The following is a 24,258-nucleotide window of genomic DNA, read 5'->3' on the forward strand; positions in this document are numbered from 1 at the left end:
CATTAAATCTCAGCTATTTTATTCACAAAAGGGTAATTTAGCCATATCTCTCTCATTACATACTTGGGCAATTGAATTTTTGAACCTTGTGGGTTCCAATCTTATGTGGGACTTTATATATATCCCTATTAAATTTCATGTGCTTATATTTGTTCCATTGAAACCTATTTTTGTGTGCATAAAAAAACAGGCCTAGAGAGGGGGAAAGTATCTTGTCAAAGCTTATAATAGGAGAAAGAGGAGGAAGAGGAAACTAAGGCAAACAGGTGAAATAACTTGCTGAGAGTCACATAGCTAATGTATCTGAGGCTAGATTTAAAATTGATTCCAAGACCAGCACTCTATCCATTACTTCCATACATATGTGTATATATATTTAGAGAGAGACAATACATTCTACCTCTACCTTGTATTTTGTGAACTTCATTCTCATAATCATCTTCAATCTCTCTAGTTTTATTAATTAGTTTTGTAAAATGTGATATCAAATTGAATAGAAGGCTACCTGTGAAGTCTGACCAAATAAGAATTCAGTTTGACTTTCACCTTCCTAGTCTTGAACACTCTCTTAATCCAGCCTAAGATCACATTAATATTTTGAATTACTAGTATCATCGGATGACTTATATTGAGCTTATAGTCTTCTTTTATTATAGTGTTTTATTGACAAAACATATGCATGGGTAGTTTTTCAACATTGACCCTTGCAAAAACTTCTGTTCCAACTTTTCCTCTCTTTCCCTCCACCTCTTCCCCTAGATGGCAGGTAGTCCCATATGTGTTAAATACGATATATACACATACATATTTATACAGTTATCTTGCTGCACAAGAAAAATCGGATTTAGAAAGAAGGTAAAAATAACCTGGGAAGAAAAACAAAAAATGCAAGCAAACAATGACAGAAAGAATGAAAATGCTATGTTGTGGTCCACACTCATTTCCCTGAGTATAGTTGGTTGTGTTCATTACTGATCAATTGGAACTGAATTAGATCCTTTCATTGTTGAAGATAGCCATATCTATCAGAATTGATCCTCATATAGTATTGTTGTTGAAGTATATAAAGATCTCCTGGTTCTGCTCATTTCACTTGAGCTTATAGTCTAATTTCCCCAGATTCTTCTTGGAAATAGGAATTATTTCATTCTATATCCTTACATCCCTAGGACCTAGCTGTAATGACCGCGTATTTAAAGTCAGCCGGAGTCAGGAATTCAGGTTAAGGGGAAAATCTTCAATATTTATTGAAGCGAAGAGGTGAATAAAGATTGCTATAGTAAATATAGGCAAGAAAGATTGCGATAGCAAATATAGGCAGTTGCGACAGGAAGCCAGCTAAGAGAGAGCGACGCGAGCCGAGGCAACCATGGAGGCAACTGTGTCGGCAACTGAGGCAATGGCCGTCCCAAAGGTCTCTCCTCCCCTTCCTTCTCCACTCCCCTGCCTCCACCCACCAAAATCGTCATTTCCTATACAACACATCAGGACTTGCACAAAGAGTGGGTGGGGGCCATTCTCTCTCCAAGCTTATCTATTAATAGAGTATGGTCCAATTACTATTTAGCCTCATGTGCTTGGGACCTCAGTGCATCAACTCAAGCCTCAGCCCATTACATCTCCCGCTTTCTTTTGTTTTAGAACACAGGTGATCATGCCATCCCTGACTCTTCAGGGAGGTCAGAGCCCCCAAGGGGAGGTGATCACACCCTCCCTGATTTCTCAGGAAAGGAGGTGAAAGCACCGAAAAGGAAGTGATCACGACCCCCCTGACTTCTCAGGAAGGGAGGTGAAAGCACTAAAAAGGAGATAATCACGCCCTCCCTGACATCTCAGGAAGGGAGATGAAAAGCACCAAAGGGAAGTGGGGGTTGCTAGCAGGTTTCTGGGCTCAAGGGTCTTATTATGCACAAACCCATCAGCATGGGAACACATAGCACATAGCAACAACGCAGAGACTATTAGTGATGACTCTCCCCACAGTCAGTGCAGGCTTGATGTGGTGTAACAAACATGAATTATGCACCCAAGTAACGGTATAACAAACAATATAAATCAACAGTATGATGTAAAAGATTGCCAGAAGTCCTAGAAGGAGAGTATGTAAACAGCAGTCACACATACACCTCTTCAGCAGCCAAGAGATAGTCCAAAACCAGTCTATTGTCCATTGCTTCACATATCAGGGAATCCAATGATCCCCCAAATTTTTGAAGTCCAGCAAAAGTCTTTTTATGTCTTAGGGAATCCAATGATTCCAGCAGATTTTGAAGTCCTGTAACAGTCTTATCATTTCTCAGAAAATCCAATGATTCCTGAGGGCTTTAAAGTCCTACAACAATCTTATGTCTCAGAGAATCCAATGATTTCTGAGGGTTTTGAAGTCCAATGATTTTCTATGTCCATGAGTCAAACGCTATAACTGCCACACTCTTTCAATGGTGAGCACAATCAGCAACAGAACCACCCGATGTTTCTTGGGTCTTCTCCTTTGTTTCAAGGGTCTGCTCCGTCTCTCTGCGATGGACAAGGCGAATACGGCTCGTTGGCACCCATCTGATTCCTTCTCCACCTGTAGAGATACAAGCAAACCCTCTCCCCCAAGCAGTTAGCCTATCTGGTCCCTTCCATTCACCACTTTCTGGGTCTCTCCACATCACCTGGCGATTATCTAAAGATAGTGGAGCTGCTCGCACTGGACATTGCCCTTCCGGTGGGTTATAAAACCTGTCTGCCGGAGCCAGTGCATCTTCGTCAAAAATCAAGAAGTTAATAGTATAAAGAGCTAGATTTAGTAGTTCTCTAGGGTTACCTGTGGCTCCCCCTTTCTTTTGTTTTTGGAGGAGCGTCTTAATGTCTCTGTTTCTCCTCTCTACTATTGCCTGTCCTTGAGGATTAAAAGGTATGCCAGTGGTGTGTAAAATCTTATACTGTGCACAAAAGTGTGCAAAATGTTTGGAGGTATATGCAGGACCATTGTCTGTTTTTATTGCTTGTGGCACACCCATAATGGCAAATGCTTGCATGAGAAATTCAGTGACCACTCGGGCTGTCTCTTTTGCTGCTGGTATGGCAAAAGTGAATCCTGAAAAGGTGTCTACCACAACATGGATAAAAGACAGACGACCGAAAGATTTATAATGGGTCACATCCATTTGCCAGATTTCATTGGGTCTCAAACCACGAGGGTTCTTCCCTGGAGGCAGTGTAGGAGCATGGAAAGGAAGGCAAGCTGTACAGCTTTTTACTATGCTCCTAGCTTCCTCTTTTGTAATCCCAAATTGTAAACGCAAAGCTCGAGCAGCCTGATGGTGCTTAGAATGGGATTCCTGGGCCTCCTGAAATAAAGGTGTACTGGCTAACATAGTTAAAAGGCTATCTGCCTTTGAATTCCCATCAAAAATAGGGCCTGGGAGTCCACTATGTGAGTGGACATGCAAGATATAAATCTTACCTGGATGTTTTCTCACTTGCTCCTGAAGTTCCTTAAAGAGCTGATATATATTAGAAGCTGCAAATTTTATTTGGGCTGTGGCAATTCTTTGTACCACACCTACTGAATAGGCTGAATCAGATATTATATTTATGTCTCCTGGGTAATAAGCGAGAGCTAACATGATTGCATACAATTCGTTCTGCTGAGTGGACTGAAAAGGAGTTCTGACTACTCTCTTTATGGTTAAATCATGAGAGTATACAGCACAAATATTGTGTTTGGATGCATCTGTAAAGATAGTTGGTCCTTTAAGAGGAACTTTAGAAACTTTTTCTTCAAGAATCCATCGCCAATTATGTAAAAGTCTGGTTATCTTTAATGGAGACCCATGTATAAAATTAGGAGCCATGGCTAATAAAATTTGCCACTCTGGGATGGTCTCACAACACACATTAATTTGTGTATTGGTGTAAAAGGTGTATATCTTATCAGGTCTTGCCCCAGATAATTGTACTGCTCGCTTAATGGCCTTTAACAAAATTCTAGCCACAAGCACTGGGTAAGGAGTAAGGCTTTGTTCTGGTTGTGCCGGGAGGTTCACCCACTCTATCACACTGTCTCCTTGATGAAGGACTGCTGTGGGTGCCTCTTGTGTGGCAAAAACTGTTATTTCCAAGGGCTTTTGAGTGATTCTCTCAACCACATTGGATAAAGCCAGTTCAACTTCTCTCAAAGCCTCTTGAGCTTCTTTTGTAAGCTGGCGTGGTGAATTTAAAGCACTGTCTCCCCTTAAAATATCATATAATGGTTGTAACTGATAGGTAGTCAAGCCTAACACTGGTCGCATCCATTGGATATCTCCTATCAATTTCTGAAAATCATTTAAGGTGTTTAGCTTCTCTGTTCTTAAGGACAGTTTTTGTACTGTAAGCACCTTAGGGTATACTTCATATCCTAAATATTGAAAAGGAGCATGTCTTTGAATTTTCTCTTCAGCTATGTATAATTTGTAGTATCTTAGTGTTTCTATGGTCTTTTGCAGACATGCTTCTAGCATTTGTTCCTCAGGTGCACATCCCAATATATCATCCATATAATGTAATAGTATTACTTTTGGAAATGCTTTTCTTATGGGAGCAAGAGCAGCAGCAACATACATTTGACACATAGTGGGGCTGTTTTTCATTCCCTGTGGCAAAACTGTCCATTCATATCTTTTATAAGGCTCAGCTAAGTTAACGCTGGGCACTGAAAAGGCAAATCTTTTCATATCCTCCTTATCCAGAGGGATAGAATAGAAACAATCCTTAATATCGATGACCCAAAGAGGCCACTCTCTAGGCAATTGAGTAGGAGATGGAAGTCCAGGCTGAAGAGTTCCCATAGTTTCCATCTGTTCATTTACTTTTCTTAAATCAGTGAGCATCCTCCATTTTCCTGATTTCTTTTTTACAACGAACACTGGGGAATTCCAAGGACTTAGAGAAGGTTGTAAATGTCCTTGTTCAAGCTGTTCCTGTACTATATCTAATAAGGCCTGAATTTTATCGCTACCCAAGGGCCACTGTTCTATCCACACTGGTGTATCAGTTTTCCATTGGATAGGAACAGGTGAAAGTGTTGGCAGGCCTTCAACAGCAGCCCTGCTTAAAAAACCGAAGTACTCATTTTTAACCCTAATTGTTGTAAAACATCTCTTCCCCACAGATTGATGGGGAGTTTTTCAACTATAAAAGGAGTAAAAACTCCTGTTTTGCCTTCAAAAGTCCATCTCATAGGGGCAGCACTAACTTCAGCTGCTATTGATCCTCCTACTCCAGACATATAGGTGTCTGCTTTAATCTTTGGCCAGTGACTGGGCCAATTGGCACCTCTAATAACTGTACGATCTGCACCTGTGTCTACCAATCCTTCCAATGGTAGGCCATTTATATAGATCGTGAGCATAGGTCGGTCAGCTGTTACAGCTGCTGTCCAGTAAATTCCTGGATTTTGTGGTCTGGAGTCAGAACCTGGGTGACTATCACGAGGCTGCTTATTAGGATTCTGTATGAGTAAACCTGATGCTACTACGTCTCCTGGGTGATAAGTCACACATTGTCTACCTGTATTAGTGACTGGGATATTATCTACACATTCCCCAGTTTCCCACATCAGTGTGTGGATGGACACTGTTTTGTACGTACAAAAAGGAGGTGAAATGGTCAAGCCTACTGTGCCTGGAGGTAAGGGATCCATAGGCTGGAGAGGAACAGATTTCACCTCTCCAGGGGGTATCTCAGTTGTCCCAGCTGCATACAGCTCTATTCTCCCCAATTGTAATTCCCTTCTGCCATCAGGTTGCTTCCTGGCTGGTTGACTGTGTAATCCCCTTCTCCCATCATATGGCTTTCTGGCTGATTGGTCATGTCTGGATACTGGACTTCTAGGCCCTCCCTGGGTGCACCATTGGCTGCCATCATGCCCCAAGTGTTTTTTGCCTTGGGCCCTGGGGCTGGGCCCCTCATCCCGTTTCCCTGAATCTGTCTGCATTCTGAGGCCCAATGGAAGCCTCTGTTGCATTTTGGGCATGGGGTTTGGGGTCTTGTTCTCCCACCTTGTTTTCCCATTCTATCTCTATACCAACATTGAGCTTTCAGATGCCCTACTTTTCCACACTGAAAGCATCTACGAGTCTCTCTGGAAGTCCCTTGCCAAGAGGGATTCTGTCTTCCCATGTTTGAATTTTGGGAAGTCTGCACCATAGCCTGGGTATAAAAGGCACCTGTGTCCACTGTGGCACAGCGTCTTATGATCTCCTCTAAAGGAGCATCCCTGCGCAGTCCTAGTATAATTCTTCTGCAAACCTCATTAGCATTTTCCTTAGCAAGTTGCCTTATCAAAACGTCTGTTATTGGATTTTCTCCATTTGTTCTTGTGATAGCTGTCTGCAAACGTCCCACAAAGTCAGCAAAGGGTTCATTTGGCCCTTGTGTTATTTTTGTGAAGGCCCCCCTCTTGTCGTCTTTACTGTGGAGGGAAGCCCACGCTTTGATAGCATTAACAGCAATTTGCTCATATGCTGCTACAGAATAATTAATTTGTGCTGCGACATTTGCATAAGGACCTGTACCTGTAAGTAGGTCATAGGTGATTGCAGCATGAACTCCACTTTGACTATTTTGTTGGGCTTGTATCCTACAGAGCTCACTATATTCAGAAAGCCACAAGTAGTTTTGTCCAGGTTCTAGGCATATCTTTGCTATAGATTTCCAGTCATCAGGGGTCAAGATTTCAAAAGACAAATTTTGTAATAGCATCTTAACATAAGCTGATGTAGCCCCATAAAGAGTGCAAGCTTTTTTCAGGTCTTTGAGGATATCTATATCAAAAGGAGAGTATCTTCTACTTTCTTGACCTGAAGAATCAAACTGTTGAATAACTGGAAAAATGTGGTGTTGGATTTCCAATACATTTCTCCCTTCTTCTTTGGCCTTAATTAGTCCCTTTTGCAATCTACTCAAAGGAGCAGCTGGACGCTGTGGGGGAGGTGCTGGACGCTGGGGGGGAGGTGCTGGATGCTGGGGGGGAGGTGCTGGTGCTGTCACTGCCGCCCCCACTACCCCTCCTCCCTCCATCCGGAGGGTGGAGTTGATGGAGGAGAGTCAATTACCTGCTCCTCAGGTGGGGCTAAAGCTGCCTCAGATTCACCCCGCCCTTGAGCCTCACTTAAGTCTTCATGCCCTGTGGGGATATGGCCATTAATCTGTTCTTTGTCTTCCTCCTTTACCTCAGGCTTCCGCATTTGGCCATTCTTAGAGTTTTTTCCTTTTCTCCTAAAACTAGTACGGTATTTTAAGGCCGTCTGTATCGTATTGTATAAATAGAATGCCTCGAAGGGAACTGACTGAGGGTTGTCAATGTTATAATCAGAGATCTGTTGACCAACCAATGCCCAGTTACCCAGAGAGATTTGCTCTTCCTCTAAGAACCCAGGGGAGGTAAGTTTTAATGTACTCAAAAGTTTAGCTGCGTGTTCCCAAGATACAACTAGCCCTTCCTCTTCTATCAGGTCACGCAGGCTTTTTATAACACCACTCCTGGGTGGGGCAGGGGTTGGGGGGTTTGGGGTGGGGGATGGAGAATCTTTACCTAGGATCTGTCCCATTTCAGCCAAAAAGTTACTGCTTTCGTCTTTAAGAAAATAAGTTCCCTGTTTGTCTTATACTCACCTAAATTCCTGGTCACTGGAGACTTCTTCAGTGAAAGTAGGGTCCTTGGTTCCCACGCTTGGGCGCCAAATGTAATGACCGCGTATTTAAAGTCAGCCGGAGTCAGGAATTCAGGTTAAGGGGAAAATCTTCAATATTTATTGAAGCGAAGAGGTGAATAAAGATTGCTATAGTAAATATAGGCAAGAAAGATTGCGATAGCAAATATAGGCAGTTGCGACAGGAAGCCAGCTAAGAGAGAGCGACGCGAGCCGAGGCAACCATGGAGGCAACTGTGTCGGCAACTGAGGCAATGGCCGTCCCAAAGGTCTCTCCTCCCCTTCCTTCTCCACTCCCCTGCCTCCACCCACCAAAATCGTCATTTCCTATACAACACATCAGGACTTGCACAAAGAGTGGGTGGGGGCCATTCTCTCTCCAAGCTTATCTATTAATAGAGTATGGTCCAATTACTATTTAGCCTCATGTGCTTGGGACCTCAGTGCATCAACTCAAGCCTCAGCCCATTACACCTAGCACTGTACCTTGTACACAGTATCTAGTACAGGCACATAGTAGGTACTTAATAAATGATTATTGATTGACTTTTGACATGTTGGACCTATCCTGATGTTATACTCTGTAAAATACTTTTTGAATCCAAACTCTGTCATTCAGGTGTTAGCCATCCTTTTCAGCTTTATGTCACCTGCACATTTTACAAACTTGCCATTGATGGCACTATATGAGCTATTGATTTAAAAATATAAATTTCACAGCACCAAACGTAGATCCCAGGAACATTGTATTAGAAACTTCCTTTCAAACTGACATGGAACCACTAATGACTACTCTTTGGATTTGCCCATTTAACCAGTTCTGAATATTCCTAATTGTATTAACACATGACCTAAAATTCTCCACCTATTCTACAAAAATAGCATGAGATTTTATCAACTGCTTTTCTAAAATTTAAGTGAACCATATTTGTAGCATTTCTCATGTCCATTAGCCTACTAATTCTCTCAAAAAAGGAAATGAAGTAACTCTACCTGACCTGTTCTTGGGAAGCCAAGTTGGGATCACTGTTCTCTCTTCTAGATTTTGACTATTTTTTTATTATTATTTTTAAGAATTGTGCCAGAAATAGAAATTAAGTTCACAACTATAGTTTGCAGAGTATTTCTTCTCCTGTCCCTCTTACCCCACTGATGACTATGAATTTGTATTTGCCTTTTTGCATTAGGAAGTCTGGTGAATCCTCTGTTTTACTGGCATTTTGTGTTTGTTTATAGACATCTAAAGTAAAAGATTTTATTGGCTGCTCCTTTCTTGTATTTTGTCTCCTGTGAATTCTGGATGTTTCTGTAGCTAATTTTCTTTGACATTATAGCTACTTCCTGGGGTAATCAGTTTCCTGGAAATATTTATAGGCAGTTTTCTCTTAGTTTCTTCCTTTGCAGTTTAAAGTTCTTTTCATTTATATGATTTATAAGACTCCATGCAAATATATTCTTACAAACTTTTGTTAAATACGTTGTTCCCTGATCAGGAGTGTGTTGTTCCTATGTTTCACATTTCAGGGATCAGATGCCCTATTTTTAACTGTCTGGTTTCCCCAATTCTACATTTCTTTTCAGCAGAGCTGAGTAGGGAGAAAAACATCTTCAGTTCCCCTGACACTTTCACTTCTTTGCCCAAGATTTTATGATTTTTAGCAGCATTTTTCTAGCTCTTTCTGGAACTATAACTTATATCCACTTAAGTTACCAGAATTTGGTGACAAGTCTATGTTTTGACAAGTCTTGAAAAATTCTGTGTAACTTCTTAGATACTTGTGTTCCAAGAATTATGAGATTCCAAATCTCTATATACTGGGGCAAGAAACAGAATGCATTTCCTGAAGGAGCCTTTAAGCCATCTCAATTTTTTTTAGCATCTTAATCACTACTTTATTCTTCCTCAAACACACTGAGTTTGAGAACTTTGAGTGATCTTGCTAGACACAGACAGCAAAGGCCTACATTGACTTTGTGGTTAATCATCATAAATCCCTCCATGGTGGGTAGCCCCATTAACTACTAATTCCCCATTCTTCTACTCAGCTGCCAAAGGAATATTCCAAATATTCAGGTCTGACCATGTCTCTCCCTTAGTACATTTTGGGGCCTCTTTATTGCCCCCAAGATCAAATATAAAATCTTTTGTTTGGCTTTTAAAGCCCTTCATAACCTGGATGCCTCCTGCTTTTCCAGTTTTTAATACCTTATTCTCTCCATATATCCTACAGTTCAATCTCTTTGATGTTCTATACATAAGACACTCCATCCTCTGAATGCTCATTTTCTTTCTTTTTTAGTGGAGGACAGGGATGGCAATGTATTCAATTGATTATTTATTTATTGACTTTGCATTTTCACTGACTGTCCACTATGCCTGGAAGGCATTCTCTCCTTGTTTCTACCTCCTTAGTTCCTTCAGTCTCAGCTAAAATCCCACCTTCTGCAAGAAACTTTTGCTGGGCCACTTTAATGCCTTTCTCTGTGATTATTTCCAATTTATCCTGCATCTATATATCATTTGCACATTTTTGTTTGCATGTTGTTTCTCCTTTTATCTGCAAACTCCTTGAGAACAGGGACTGTTAATATCCTTTTTTTGTGTTCTCAGTCTTTTCTTTACAATAATTACCTACTAAAAACATATTGAATTATTAACTTGACTGTAAGGGAACAATTCCAAGATTTTCTCCCCTTTCGTCCTAGTGCATCAGTGTCTTTTTCAGCTGAATCTGCTTGAAAATCTTCTCCTCCTTCTACTTACCCTTTCATTTCTATCCTTCTTTGACCTGCTACCAGTGGTTCTCAAAGTATGGTCTAGAGAAGGATCTCTGAAACCCTTTTAGAGGGTCTACAAATTCAAAAATAGTTTTTATTTACAATATGGTAAATGTCTATAAAGATAACCCAGATAAACAAAAACGCTTTGAAAAGATCCTCAATAATTTTTAATAGGATAAAGATAATGAAAACAAAAGTTTGAGAACCACTGTGCTATATCATAGTCTTTCATTGTCTACTCTTTAGAATCTTTGATCTGTTGACAATCCTAGATTTCTTCATGATCTTTCTTTTTTCTTGTATTGCTGAGGACCAGGCTTTTCCTTGATAACATGACATTCCTAACCACCCTGTTCCTTCTTAGATCTCTTCCCTATACAAGCTCTGGGACAAGAGGGAAAGATATTTCCCATTCCTCATCCCTGCTTCTATGGCTATCCCTTTGTCACCATCATTCAGCAGACTCTTCTCTGTGGATGTTTTTTCCATCCACCATTTTCACCCAGTCCTCCTCCTTCTCTCACTGTTGCATACCTATTAAGTCATGCTTCTTTGTTCTATAAGGACTCATTACTAACTCAATCTTTCTGTCTTTTACAGTCTTCACTCTTAAACTTGAATATTTTAGTGTACATTGTCAACATCCTCTTGGACACTGTGGCTTTCCAGGTCATCAGCCTCCTTAAATCTGGACAAGTCAGTTAACAGCTCTGTGTTTCATTGACCTCATCTGTAAACTTATTTTTCACTTTACCTGAGCTACATGAGAGGATGGTCATCCCTTATGGTCCACATATTTGAAAATATTCTCTCAAGCCCTTTAGTATTTCCCCCCTGCATTATTCTTTTTAAGGCAATACTTGGTTCTCCTGATGGCCTCCACTGCCACTTCTCCTATTTCATTGTCCTGGCTCTGTTCTTCCTTCCTTCCTTTCACAATTTTGAGTCGTTTGATCATATGTTATGAGAGAACCTTGAGTCCTCTGCTTATTACTCCTGTCTTCAGTCACTCATTGCCAGGTATTAGGCTTAGCTTGCTTCTACTATCTACTTTTGTTATTCCATACATGCTTCTGTTGAATATTCTGGGAGAAAGTCCAGAGCCTTTCCAGGAGGGTTCACTCAAAATTGCACACTTTAACAATTGGGTTCTCACTGCTGTGATAAAATCCTTTCATTCTTCACCAGTGGTCTCTTAATCATACTTTCCACAGTATTTCAAACCTTCTTTCTCCTTATCCCTCCTACATCACCACCATTACCCTTCTCTATCAGCAGATGAGCTTGCTTCCTACTTTACTGAGAAAATAGAGGCCATCCATCACGAGCTCCCACTTCTCCCCCACTCTGCATCTCAGAAGCCTTCTTCATTTATCCTCTGATCTTTCCTTGGCTTTCCTTTCTTGCTGCAGAGGTGGGCCTGTTCCTTGCCAAGGCTGACTTTCACTTATACTTTTCCTTCCAGAGTCCTCTGGGAGCTTTTTTCCTTTAATAATTTCTTATTTTTCTCTTCATTTTCTTCCCATCCACTTAATAATAGCTAACATTGATATAGCATTCAGGTTTTATGTGACTGTATACACACACACACACACACACACACACACACACACACAATACCCTCTTTATCCTCAAGACAACTCAGTGAGGTAGGTGCTATTATCTTAATTTTACAGAGGAGGAAATGGAGGCAAACAGAAGTAGAAATAAATTGTTCAGAATCAAACAACCAGTAAGTATTTGAGAAAGGATTTAAACTCAGGTCTTCTTGATTCTACTGATCCACTTGGTTGCCTAGGTCCCCCTTTCCTTCTAATCTTGAGATTCTAGTTCCAATTAGACAAGAGTACAAGACTATAGAGAACCAAGGGCTTAAAGTGTCTAATACAGACTAACTAGTTTGTGCTTTGGATGGTCAGGAAAGGAAAGATGAATGCAGGTTAAGATGGTCTGGAAGAATAACAGAACTACAGGATCTTAAAGCTGAGATTATTCACTATTATCTCTATTTGAAGGGAAAATTCTCTGTCCAATATCACTGACTGGAGGCCATCTGGCCTTTACTTGAAGATCTCTGTGGCGTAAGCTCACTTTTCCCTCTGTTTTGAATCAGTGTGATGTAGTAGATACAGCATCCAGTCTTGAAGTCAAGAACTCTTGTATTCTGATCCTGCCTGTGTGACCCTGGGCAAGTCACTTAACAATTCTGTGTCTCAATGATCTCATCTGTAAAATGAGGCAGTTGAACCCAAGATCCTTTCTGCCTCTAAATAAGTGATCCCAAGGCAGTCCATTCTGCTTTCTAATAGCTCTAATTGTTGGGAACTTCTTCCTACAGTGATTCGAACGAAGTCTGATACTGTCTACCGTTGCTCCTTCTTCTCCTGCTTTCTGATACTGTCTACCATTGCTCCCTCGCCTGCTGCTCTCTGGGGCTGTCTACCATTGCTCCCTCTCCTGCTTTCTGATATTGTCTATCATTGCTCCCTCTCCTGCTGCTGTCTGGGGTTGTCTACCATTGCTCCCTCTCCGGCTGCTGTCTGGGGCTGTCTACCATTATTCTTTTCTCCTGCTGCTCTCTGGGACTGTCTACCATTGCTTCCTCTCCACCTGTTCTCTGGGGCTGTCTACCACTGCTCCCTTTCCTGCTTTCTGATATTGTCTAACATTGCTCCCTCTCCTGTTGCTCTCTGGGGTTGTCTACCATTGCTTCCTCTCCACCTGCTTTCTGGGGCTGTCTACCATTTCTCCTTCTCCTGCTTTCTGATACTGTCTACCATTGCTCTCTTTCCTGTTGCTCTCTGGAGCTGTCTATCATTGCTCCCTCTCCACCTGCTGTCTGGGGCTGTCTACCATTGCTCCCTCTCTGCTTTCTGATACTATCTACCATTGATCCCTCTCCTTCTGATCTCTGGGGCTATCACCTATTGCTCCCTCTCCTCCTGCTTTCTGATGCTAACATTGCCCACTCTCCTCCTGCTTTCTCATATTGTCTATCATTGCACCCTTTCCTCCTGCTTTCTGGTGCTAAAGAGAACAAGGTAAAGAGGGTTGTGAAATGTGGAGTGGGAGAGAAGAGGGAGCTCATGGCAGATGGTCCTCTTTTATGTGACAGCCCTTGAATTAAGATAGCAATACTTCCATGATTTTCTCTTTTCTGTCAATCACTTTGGAGAATTTGGGGAGTACCTGAAGACCAAGAAGATGATCTATTCAGTTCTGGGAAAATCCCTTGTTACTGAAGAGTTTATATTCTAGGCTAAATGATCCCTTGTTTCTTCAGCCAGTCCTTCTAGGGCATGGTCTCTTTGTCTTTTTGTGAAAGAGGTGGATTGTAAGTTTACCTGGCCAGATAGGTAGGGAGGGAGGAGCAGGAGTGTCTGCTACCTAAACTGTTTCCTTCAGGTATGGATTGGGTTTGATGACCCCTGAAGTCCCTGCCAGCTCTTTGATTTTATAATTCTGTGGGCAGTCATGTTAAGCCAAGAATGCAGCATCAGAATCCCCCTGGGCTTTGGGAAGCCTCCTCTCAGCCTTCCAGCATCTCCTTATCCCCTCTCTTCCCCACCCTTCTTTCTAGGAGAACCAGAAATCCCATTTGTGAATCAGCATTTTCTTCCTCCCACACAAGCTCTCCCCCCCCCAGCCCATCCCAGCCACCCATGTGGTAGAGGAGGTGTATAGGGAGGATCTCCTGCAGCTGGGAAATACCTTCCACTGCATAGACACCCACTATCCTCCTTGTTTTGGGGTGAAAGCCTCCTTCCTTGGTGTGACCCTGTGGGCCACAGCCAGCCACTTTGAGCTCTGCTTTCTCACTTTTTCTTTTCTCTTAGATCCACAACATGAGCCAAGTCTGAGAGCCACAGGCCAAAGGAGGAAGAGACCGAGCGGAGATTGAGCACGGTGGAGAATTGGGGATGTGGAGGCTGAAGCCAATGGGCTTTGTCACCCCTGCAGGGGCCAGGGCTCCCCATTGAGGTATGTGCAGAGAGGAGCTCATTTTCTTCCTGTTTCCACTCTGTTGCTGTCATTTGGGGAGATGCCCACTGACCTAAAACTAGGCAAGACTCTCCAGATGGAGAATGAGCAGTGTGAACCTATGCTGCTCTTGGTGACCTGGGAGGTCTGGATGTGGCAGATTTCAGAATTATGTACACAGCTCGTTAGAGCTAGAGAGGATCTTGGAATGTAGATTGTCAGAGCTGGAAGGGGGGACTTCAGAGACTGTCTGGCCAAGTCTCCACTTCATGGAGGAGGCTGCAGCCCAGGGAGAGAAGAGACTTGCTCTCACCATGGTCATGCGTCAATTCAGTGGCAGTGTGCCCAAGACAATACTTTTTTTGCCTTACATCAGGTTTTTGTATCAAGTTATTCAGAGGCATTATAAGTAATATGAGAGGGAGAAAGGTATAATTTTGAATTCATTTCTGAGATCTTCATTGTGTTTAATCAGTATCTGGTTCCAGGATACATTAGTTCCAAGTTACTGTCGAATGACATAGAGACAGCATCTTGTAGTGGAAAGAACTCAAAATTGGGATTCTGAAGGCCTGAATTTGTTTAATTTACTACAGCTTTCTAAGCCCAAGTTTCTTCATCTGTAAAATGAGTTCATTAGACTAGAGTGACAGGATAAGATCCCTTTAAGCTCTTATTTAATAGAGCTTAAATATTCAGTGTGATGAAGAAGCTCCTATCATCTGAGATCTGCAGCCACCAGAGATTTCTGGATCTCATATGATTCAAACCTTTTATTTTATAGCTGCTCTGAGTGGACAATGACTTATCTGATGTCACACAGGCAGAGAGGCATGTCAGCCCTTCTGTTAAGTGTGGGGATATTAAGAAAGGCAAAAATGCTGTCCCTTCAAGGGACTCACATTCTGATGGGGTTGAAAAGATGCAAACCACCAAATATATACAAGATACACAAAGCAAATGGGAGGTCATCCCAGAGAGAAAGCTCTAAGGGCAGCTGGGTGAAACAGTCGATAGCATGCTGGACCAGAGTCTGGAAGCCCTGAGTTCAGATTTGACCTGAGACACTTATTAGCTATGTAACATTGGACAAGTTACTTGACTTTTGTTTAACCCAGTTCCCTCAAGTGTGAAATGAGGATATTAATAGCTCTTCTATCCCAGGGCAGTTGTGAGATTCAAGTAAGATATTTGTAAAGCACTTCACACAGTATCTGTTATATAGTAGATGCTTAATAAATGCATGTTGCCTTCCTTCTGTCACACTAATCAACCTTTGTCTTTCTCCTCCCTTTCCATTTTCCTTCGTTTATAGGGCCCCTATTTTGAGTTTGAGACTAGGGAGTTCTCATAGAGTTCATAGTTTAATGGGCACAGATCCATATAATGAAAGTCAGAATATAATAATGGGTGATTAAAGGCATAGAGTCTGAAAGACAACTCATTCATCAGAGCTAGGGTAGCAAGGGAGACTTCATGGAAGACAAATCCTTTCAAGTAGATCTCAGAATGATTTGAATAGGGGAAGATGAAATGTGGGGGGTTTTAGAGACCTAGGAAAGGGCATAATTCAGTGTATGAATATCACAGGGCATGATCTGGGGATGTGGGGTCAATCCTTTCGATCACTTTTCCCCAGCAGATCTTTTGGAAGGAATAAGTCTAAAAGGTGGGTTGGGGTTGTAGTAAACCCTAAGGACCTTATTCTTTAGGCATTGGATAGTCATGGCAAAATCTTGAACATGAATTGGCTGTCATTGTAATTGTGCATATTTCAGAGTATGTGAATATGTATATCATTTTGCTTTTACCTTTTGTTAAAATGTGATTCCTCTATGAGCCTACTCCTTTCCCTTGAGTGTCCCCCACCTTTTTTTTTTCTGTGCCAGTTTCTCTACATTGTTCTGTTAATGAAAGCAGCTACTACCTTTGCCAAGATAAGTATGAACAGTGTTTCCTGAATATTCTAGGTGTGGTTTGTGCTCAAGGGTTCAGGGAAACTTCGTAGAATCTTAGAAACAAAGAGTCTCAGAATTTAATGGTATCAGTTTCAGTCATAGGACCATAGAATCATGGGAGTCTCTGAATCTTACCCAAAAGTAATGGAACAGAGTTGGAAGGGACCCCTGATATCTCCAGCTCCCATTTCACACCTGGTAGTGGGGGAATAACTATAATGAGTAGATGGGAGACAGAGACAGAGAGAAAGAAAGAGGTACATAGAGACAAAGAGATAGTGTAGTTTAAAGCAATAGAACAAACACACTGAAGGGAGAAGCCTTGAAAGCTCAGCCCACAGCAATATGGGTAATCCAACTAGTTACCAGATAATCTCACATTTTTCTTTTTCTCTTCTTCCTCTCCCCACAAATTTCTGTCTCTTACTCTAGCCCCATCAAATGTTATTACTGTTCAGTCATTTTTCAATAATATCTGACTTTTTGCTGAATTAATATTTATTTCCTTCCCCCTGTGTGTGTTCCCCAGGATTCTGCCTCATACTCTTTTTTCTTTTCTATCTTATTCCTCGGCTCTCTCCTCACCTCCTATCATTTCTGTGTTGCTAAACCCTTGCCATCTTAGTCTCTTTCCTGAGCTCCATTCCTGGATTACCAGTTGCCTATTGAAAATTTACAATCAAATATCCTGTTGGTCTCAAACTCATTATGTTCAAAACTAAATTCATTATCTTTCCCTTGAGCCTACCCTTCTGATCTTGATTATGTCAAGGGGACATTGCCATTGAGGTTTGTCCATTCTGTGACATCTTCACCTTACTCTCCCTTACCTGGTATGTTCAATCAATGGCCAAGCCTTGTCAGCCATTCCTTCAAAGTAACGGTCATCTCTCTTTGCTCAGCCACCCATCCCCCTAGTCCCTATCCTTCCTTACCTCTCACACTGTTTCACTCACCTAACTGATCTCCTTCTATCAGGTTTCTTCCTTCTTCAGACCATCATCCTTCCATATTCTGGAAGCTCAGGTGTGACCATGTCACTTTTCTACCCACTAAACTCCAGAAGTTCCTTCTTGAATTATACAGAAACTCCTTTGTCTAACATTTACGGTTGGCTTACCACCTGGCTCATTCCAGCTTTCTTAGGAATTGCTTCTCATATGGTCTTTATTGTCTAGCTAGACTCCTGCCTTTTTTGTATAGACTCTCCTCATGACTGGAATTCTTTTCTTTTCACCTTCTTAAAATCCCCAGTTTCTTTCAAAGTCCACCTTTATTATCCTCAACCCAAGGATTATTCCTTGTTCCTTATCATCTCCCTCCCCTGTAATTACTAGTTCCTTTTTCCTCATGTTACCTTGGATTTATTTGGTATGTCCTCATCTGAACATGTTGCCAGATTTTGATCAGTTTTTATCTTTGTAGTCCCAGTGCCTTGCATAGTACCTAATAGCTTACACAGATGGTCATTAAATGCTTGGTAATTAAATAAAGTGCTTTGTTTATGATTATCCAGTTAATAAATGACTATGGCAAATTTTGAACTCACAACTTCCCTCCCTCCAAGTCTAGTTTGCATTTATTCCAATGTTTCTTCCTTTATATACCTAAAATGTTTCCTTAGATGGTTTATGAAGGCACTTTTATGAAAGTATCATAGTTTCATTTTTTAAGTGAATGGGACAAATTTTGCAAACTTTTCCAGATTTTAATTTGCGCAGTATTGACCTACAAATTCATTTATACTATTTGTTGCACATATATGTATATTCATATCTTCTGTATTTATATGTCTACATCAAATGCAACATTGACTTATAAACACGTTCACCCTATTTGTTGCATATATACACATACATGTTCATGTCTCCCATATTTATGCATATGCGTCAAATGCAGGCGAGCACATATGTCTACATGTGAAGTCTGTCTAGCTAGGTGCATGGATGTGTGGATTTGTGCATTTTTGTCCCTTCCTGTGTGTGTGCTTGATTATATAAATGTGCATTTGTTTTTGTGGGAGTGCAAAACTCAGTTCTATGTTTTCTGAAGCCCTTGAAAATGTCCATGGCAATAAAACCTAGGACTGCCCTTGGGCCCCTTCTTCTCCCTCCACAGCAGTCCCCTGAGAGGACTAAGAGAAGCACGTAGGCTGCCCACTGGCTCTGAGCATCAGAGAGAGTTCCCAGGAAGGAGGGAAACAGTCCCAGCTGGGGAGGATTGGAATCCTTTGCCCTTGACCCTGGCCCCTGGCAGAGGCCGAAGGCTGTTGGTAATTCCTACCCATCTCCAGGGACTTTCATAAACTCTCTTCCCTCTCACCCCCTCCTCTAGGTCAGGGATCCGCTTCCTGTGTCTGTCTGGTTCTGGGACGAGTTAGGAAAACTGTGGTTTTGCCTTCCTGTCCCAAGCCCCTGAGACATTCTCCAGCCGTCTGAGAAAGTACCAGGGGGAAGTGGAGAGAGGGATGATCATGGCTTGGCAGGAGGTGAAGGCATTTTACTCAGACATCTTCATAAAGAAACTTAGAGCTTGCTTCAGAATAGAATGTCTGAGCTTAAAGAAGCCATAAGACCATCTAGTCCATTTCTTTCTTTCTTCCCTCCTTCCCTCCCTCCTTCCATCCATCCTTCCTTCTTTCCTTCCTTCCCTCCATCCTTCCTTCCCTTCTTCCATCCATCTTTCCTTCTTTTCTTCCTTCCTTCCTTCCTTGCTTCCTTTTTTCCTTCCTTTCTCCCTCCCTCCTTTCCTTCCTTCTTTCTTTTCCTTCCTCCCTTCTTTCTTTTCCTTCCTTCCTTCTTCTCTTCTTTCTTCTCCTCCCTCCCTCCCTACTTCCTTCCTTCCAAAAAAAATTGAGGCTGGGGGAGACAAATGTGACTTATACACAGTAAATCAGGGACAGAACCGTGATTAAAATTCAGGCTCCATCACCTTGGTGGAAGCTGCAGAGCAGAGAGTTTGCATGTATGTTTGTGTCTGCTCCCTTCTTTGACATTAAATGGAGATTACTCCTTTTTTTTTAGCTCATTCAATAGGTGTACCTACATAAGTTAGCCTATGGGAGAGAAGCAGCAAGAGGCAAACTGGGCCTTGCATTCAAAGCTCTCCTGTTCTGCTTATCAGAGCTAGACTTATGTATAGGGAGCAATGAGAGAGAAATGAGCAAGATTGTGTATAAATGATAAACCAGGGGTTCTTAGTCCCTTTTTAACCACCCCTTAGGTGATCTGGTCAAGCTTCTGGACTTTTTCTCAGGATTAGGTTTTTAAATTCATAAAACAAAATACATAGACTTCCAGAGAAAACTAATTTCCTTTTTTATATAATCAGAGGGTTGGATTAAAAATCTAAATCTATTTCCAGTTTTACTATTCTATGCTTGATATTCTAAGGTCCTTTCACGTTCTAAAATTTATGTTCTAACGTTTCTTCTAGCTCTTACATTCTCTGCAGTAATGTTTTTTTAAGTTCTTGACATTCCATGATCTTTGTATCACTTTCAACTACTCTCTGTCTCTGTCTCTCCCTACACACACACACACACACACACACACACACACACACACACACACACACACATCCTATTTGTGTCTAATGGTAGCTGTCACTGACATTCTATTTTTTATATTCTAAGATTTTTTCTACTTCTAATATTCTGTCTTCTATGTTCAAAAATTCCTTCCAGCATTGATATTCAATTTTCTGTGTTCTAAGGTTTCTTCTAGCCTTGGCATTTTGTGTGTCTCAGACGGTACTAATATACGTAGAAGAGATTCTGAGGAGAAAAAGGGCTTTTGGCTAAAGAGTGTGTGCTTAATGATTTAGACTGATGGGGGAGAATACTTCTGAGCTCACCTGAACTAAAAGCAAAGTCATTTCTATTACTTATCAAACATACATTAACTACCACTGGATCCATCCTTCTTTTCCAGTTGCTGGGCACATAGTAAGTGCTTAATTAGTGTTTGTTGAATGAAAGGAAAAAATTATACTCTTAAGTTAAACTTGCCTTGTTTCTCCTTTCCTCTTCTAGTTTATATTACTTATTAGCTAAATTATTTTTCAGTGTCCCAAGGATAATGTTATTCAGTATTCTAGAGTCCCAGAAATTCTAAATAATAGTAGATCCTTCAGTTTTCTTTAGGCCATTCTCATTTTCATTTTCAGAGTACTTTTCCTGGACTTGCACAATAGCCTTGTGGGGCAGGTTAGAGACGACTTTACTCTTTTACAGAGGAGGAAACTGAGACTGAAGTGATTTACTTAAGGTCACTCACTAAGTCAGGGGAAAACTGAGACTTGATCTTTGATCTTCTTGCAGAAAGGTCTAGGGTTCTTCCCCACTCACCTTTGTTGCCTTTTAAATGAGCAAGGCCAGACATCTGAGCTTTGATTTAATTTCTGGTTTTGTAGCCTGCTTGCCCAGAATTTTCCAGGTAGTTCTCGCTATAAGAACCACTTGGGGTGACTGGGTAGGAAGAGGGAGAGATCTTGGAAATCTCAAGGCCCCATACTTCAGACCTCTTAGTGCCAGGGTATACAAAAATAGCTTTGGCTTTCTGCTGTTCTGGCTTGGCACAACGGGCTGCCTTGGGAAGGCCTACGTGCTGGCCCTCATTGGAGGCAAATTGGTTTTGAAGGGAGATGAGGCTATTTTAGACACAGCTTCTCTGGTCTGGGCCAAGACTGATTTTCTTCAACATGATCAGGTCTCTCCCTGGGGAAGGGACTACCTCTTAGAGTGCCCTGAAAACTTGAACTTCTGGGTCATGGTACCCCAGATCACATCATTCTTCTGTCATCTCTCCCAGGAGCTGCCCTTTACTCAGTCCTGCGGAAGACTTTAGACCTGACCTTCTGAATCAGGAATTCTTACCCTTTTTGTGTTTATTGTGGCAGTCTGGTGAATCAGTCTGTAGAGCCTTTATCAGGATAATGTTTTAAAATGTATAAAATAAGATATAACAGGATTACAAAAGAAAATGATTATATTGGAATGCTATTATTAAAATAAAAAAGCCAACAAATTCATAGAATTTGATTAAAAATCTTTGCTTGGAAATTCATTTAGGACTTCTCCAACTGGATGAAAATTCAAACTCACAATGTTGAAAACTAAAATGTATGTATTTTACCTTAAAGCCATTCTTCGTTATTTAATTGTAGTAGGCAGAATGGTACAAGTGAAGAGAGGGCTGGTTTTATAGGCCAAGGGGCTGGGTTCAACATAGATTCTCCCTTCCTCCCTGAGGCTTTTAGGCATATTAGTACCCTTCTGATACATAAAATGTCAGAGCTCCTTGGAACCTTAGAACATAGAAGTTGAAAGGACACTTTCATGTCAGAGGTTGAAAGTGATCTTAGGACAAAGAACATGTCACATTTTGACTTTGGGCAATTCACTTAACCAATCATTTTAGGACTCAGTTTCCTTTTCTGTAAGATGGGAAGAAAGTTGGAGTAAGTGATCTTTAAAGGTCTTTCCAGCTCCAACTTCACTGATTTTTGGAAGTCTTTCAGCTTCCAGTTTTTCCCCATTCTAATCCATTCTTTGCATGTTGCTTACTTATTTTCCTTATGCATAAATATGATGGTATTCCTCTTCTGCTCGGAACCATTCTGTGTATCTCTGTTGGCCACTGAAAAAACCTCCAACTCTGACATTTGATGTTCTGTATTCTAAGATTCCTCCTAGATTTGATACTTGATGCTTTATATTCTAAGATTCTATGCTTGGTATTCAAAGACCAAACTCTGGTTAATCTAACATGTTCTGTATGCTTCATCTGACCTTTGCTTTTTAATTTTTACTCCTTTTTTGCTCTTTACTCTTTTTTCCTCTTCAAATTCCTTGTATATTCTCCTTCACTCTTCCCCCAATAAGTCTTTCCTTGTCCTATATATTAGTAATGACTTTTCTCCTTGGATACCATATAACATGTTATTCTATACCTCTTTACTGCACTTTCATGTAATGTCTTATAGTCTAGGGATTTGTTGTATTGTCTTATATTCCTGTAATCCATGAGAATGGGCACTGACTTCCCAAAACTTTGTTTTCTCCCTTTGTCCCATAGGATGAGACATACATAGAGATGAGACATATATAATACTTTTAATAAATATTGAATCTTCAGCAAGAGAAGGTGTGGGAATTGACCTAAGAAAGCTCACCATCATTTTGGGGACAATAGGTTCAAACTTGGGAAAAGAAAGAATAAGACAAGACTTTGTATAAATAAGAAATAAGTGCCAGATAGTACAATATAGAGTCTTAAGTGGATTAGGAATTGAGAAAAGGGAGAATCTTTATAGGAAAAGAGAAAGCTTGTGGGGAAGACATGATTGCCATCTTGAGATATCTGAAGGCTGTCATTGGGCTCGTGACAGAGATTTGTTTTGTGTGGCTCCAGGTGACAGGATTAGAGCCATTGGGGAAAAGTTACAAAGAAGTAGATTTTGGCTCAGTATGAATAAGAACCTTCCTTAAGTGCATAATAAATGCTTGTTGATTGATTCTATTAAATATAGTTGTCCAAAAATGGGGTGCTTTTATACATAGTGAGTTCCCTTTTCCTGGAGATGTTGAAGTAAGAGCTAGTATTACCCTGTATCCTGTTCGGCCCTTGTACAAAGAATTTATGCTTTTAGGAGAAGTCAAATGTAAATTGTTGAGGTTCTTTTTTGACTTGGAGATTTTAGAATTTTAGCCAAGGAATACTGCCTGGTGAAGTTAGACATGAGTAGTCCTTGAAGTAAGGGTAGGTTCTACAGAAACAAAGCAGGGAGAAGGCATGATGAAAATGGGGATTTGAGAACTAGCTTGATGAGCTCAGAGACAGTCAGGAAATTGGCCAGATGAGGCAACCAGGTGGTTGCATTAGTCCCGGAGCCAGGAAGACTGAGTTTAAATTCTGCTTTAGACACTTCCTAGCCATGTGGTCCTGGACAAATCACTTAAAATCTGTTAGCTCAGTTTCTTCATCTGCAAAATCAAAATAATAATAACAAACACCTTCCTCCCAGTCCTATTATAAAGATAAAATGTTATTTTATGTGTGTGTGTGTGTATACATAGACACACACACATACACAATATTTTATAAACCTTAAAGCACTATGAAAATGTTAATTATTGCCTGGCTAGAACAGGAAGCTCTCTTGTAGAAAAGAAGAGGAGAAAATTGTGTCCCTCAGATCCAAGTGATCGCAAAACTCAAGCTGACAGATCTTAGTCAGGCAATGATCAAAGCTGTGTATTAGATAGGTGACAAGCAACATGGAGAGGATGGACTGGGGAAGAAGGAAGGAATTATGTATTTTGTTTCTTTTATGGGCCAAGCACTGGCCTAAATGCTGTTTACAAATTAGAGATTGATTTCATAGTTGGCAGAATATTCCATATACTTTTGATGTCTGGAATGACAGAATTTTAATATTTTCACCAAATGGCTTTGGACATAATAGTTGCTCAGCAAATGTTTTATTGGGTTGAATTAGAAGATATCCTTAAATCTCTCACTCCATCACTCACCCTCATTGAGGAGAAACATTGAGATGGTGAAGTTTTTTTTTGCATTTCCATGTGACTCTTTTTTTCCCTTTTCAGTCTCCTTCCCAAACCTCATTGTGGCATGGAGGCGATCCTTGGTTCTTAAAGGCTCTTAACGGAGGGAAGCTTTATCAGCTATTACAAGTTAGAAGGAAAGTCTGTAACAAACTGTGTCTGTTCTCTGAAGAGCAGCCAGTGTAGCATCATCTACTGGACAGAAGGGATGAAATAAAGTTTAGAAAGTTTGGAATCCACTTAATACCAATGAAATCATGCATCCTTGAAACTTTTGTGTCTGTGT

General features: G+C 41.0%; 1 long non-coding RNA gene across 1 annotated transcript in view; it reads left to right on the top strand.

Annotated features, from left to right (window-relative positions):
* The window catches only part of LOC127544501 (uncharacterized), a 98,591-nt gene that overhangs the window by 58,653 nt on the left and 15,680 nt on the right, over positions 1-24,258 (top strand). Inside the window, exon 2 of the long non-coding RNA XR_007949457.1 lies at positions 14,303-14,447. This is a non-coding gene — a long non-coding RNA (uncharacterized LOC127544501). The remainder of the gene's footprint in view (positions 1-14,302; positions 14,448-24,258) is intronic.

The sequence above is a fragment of the Antechinus flavipes genome, chromosome 1 (genome assembly GCF_016432865.1).
Source record: "Antechinus flavipes isolate AdamAnt ecotype Samford, QLD, Australia chromosome 1, AdamAnt_v2, whole genome shotgun sequence".
NCBI classification, from domain to species: Eukaryota; Metazoa; Chordata; class Mammalia; order Dasyuromorphia; family Dasyuridae; genus Antechinus; species Antechinus flavipes.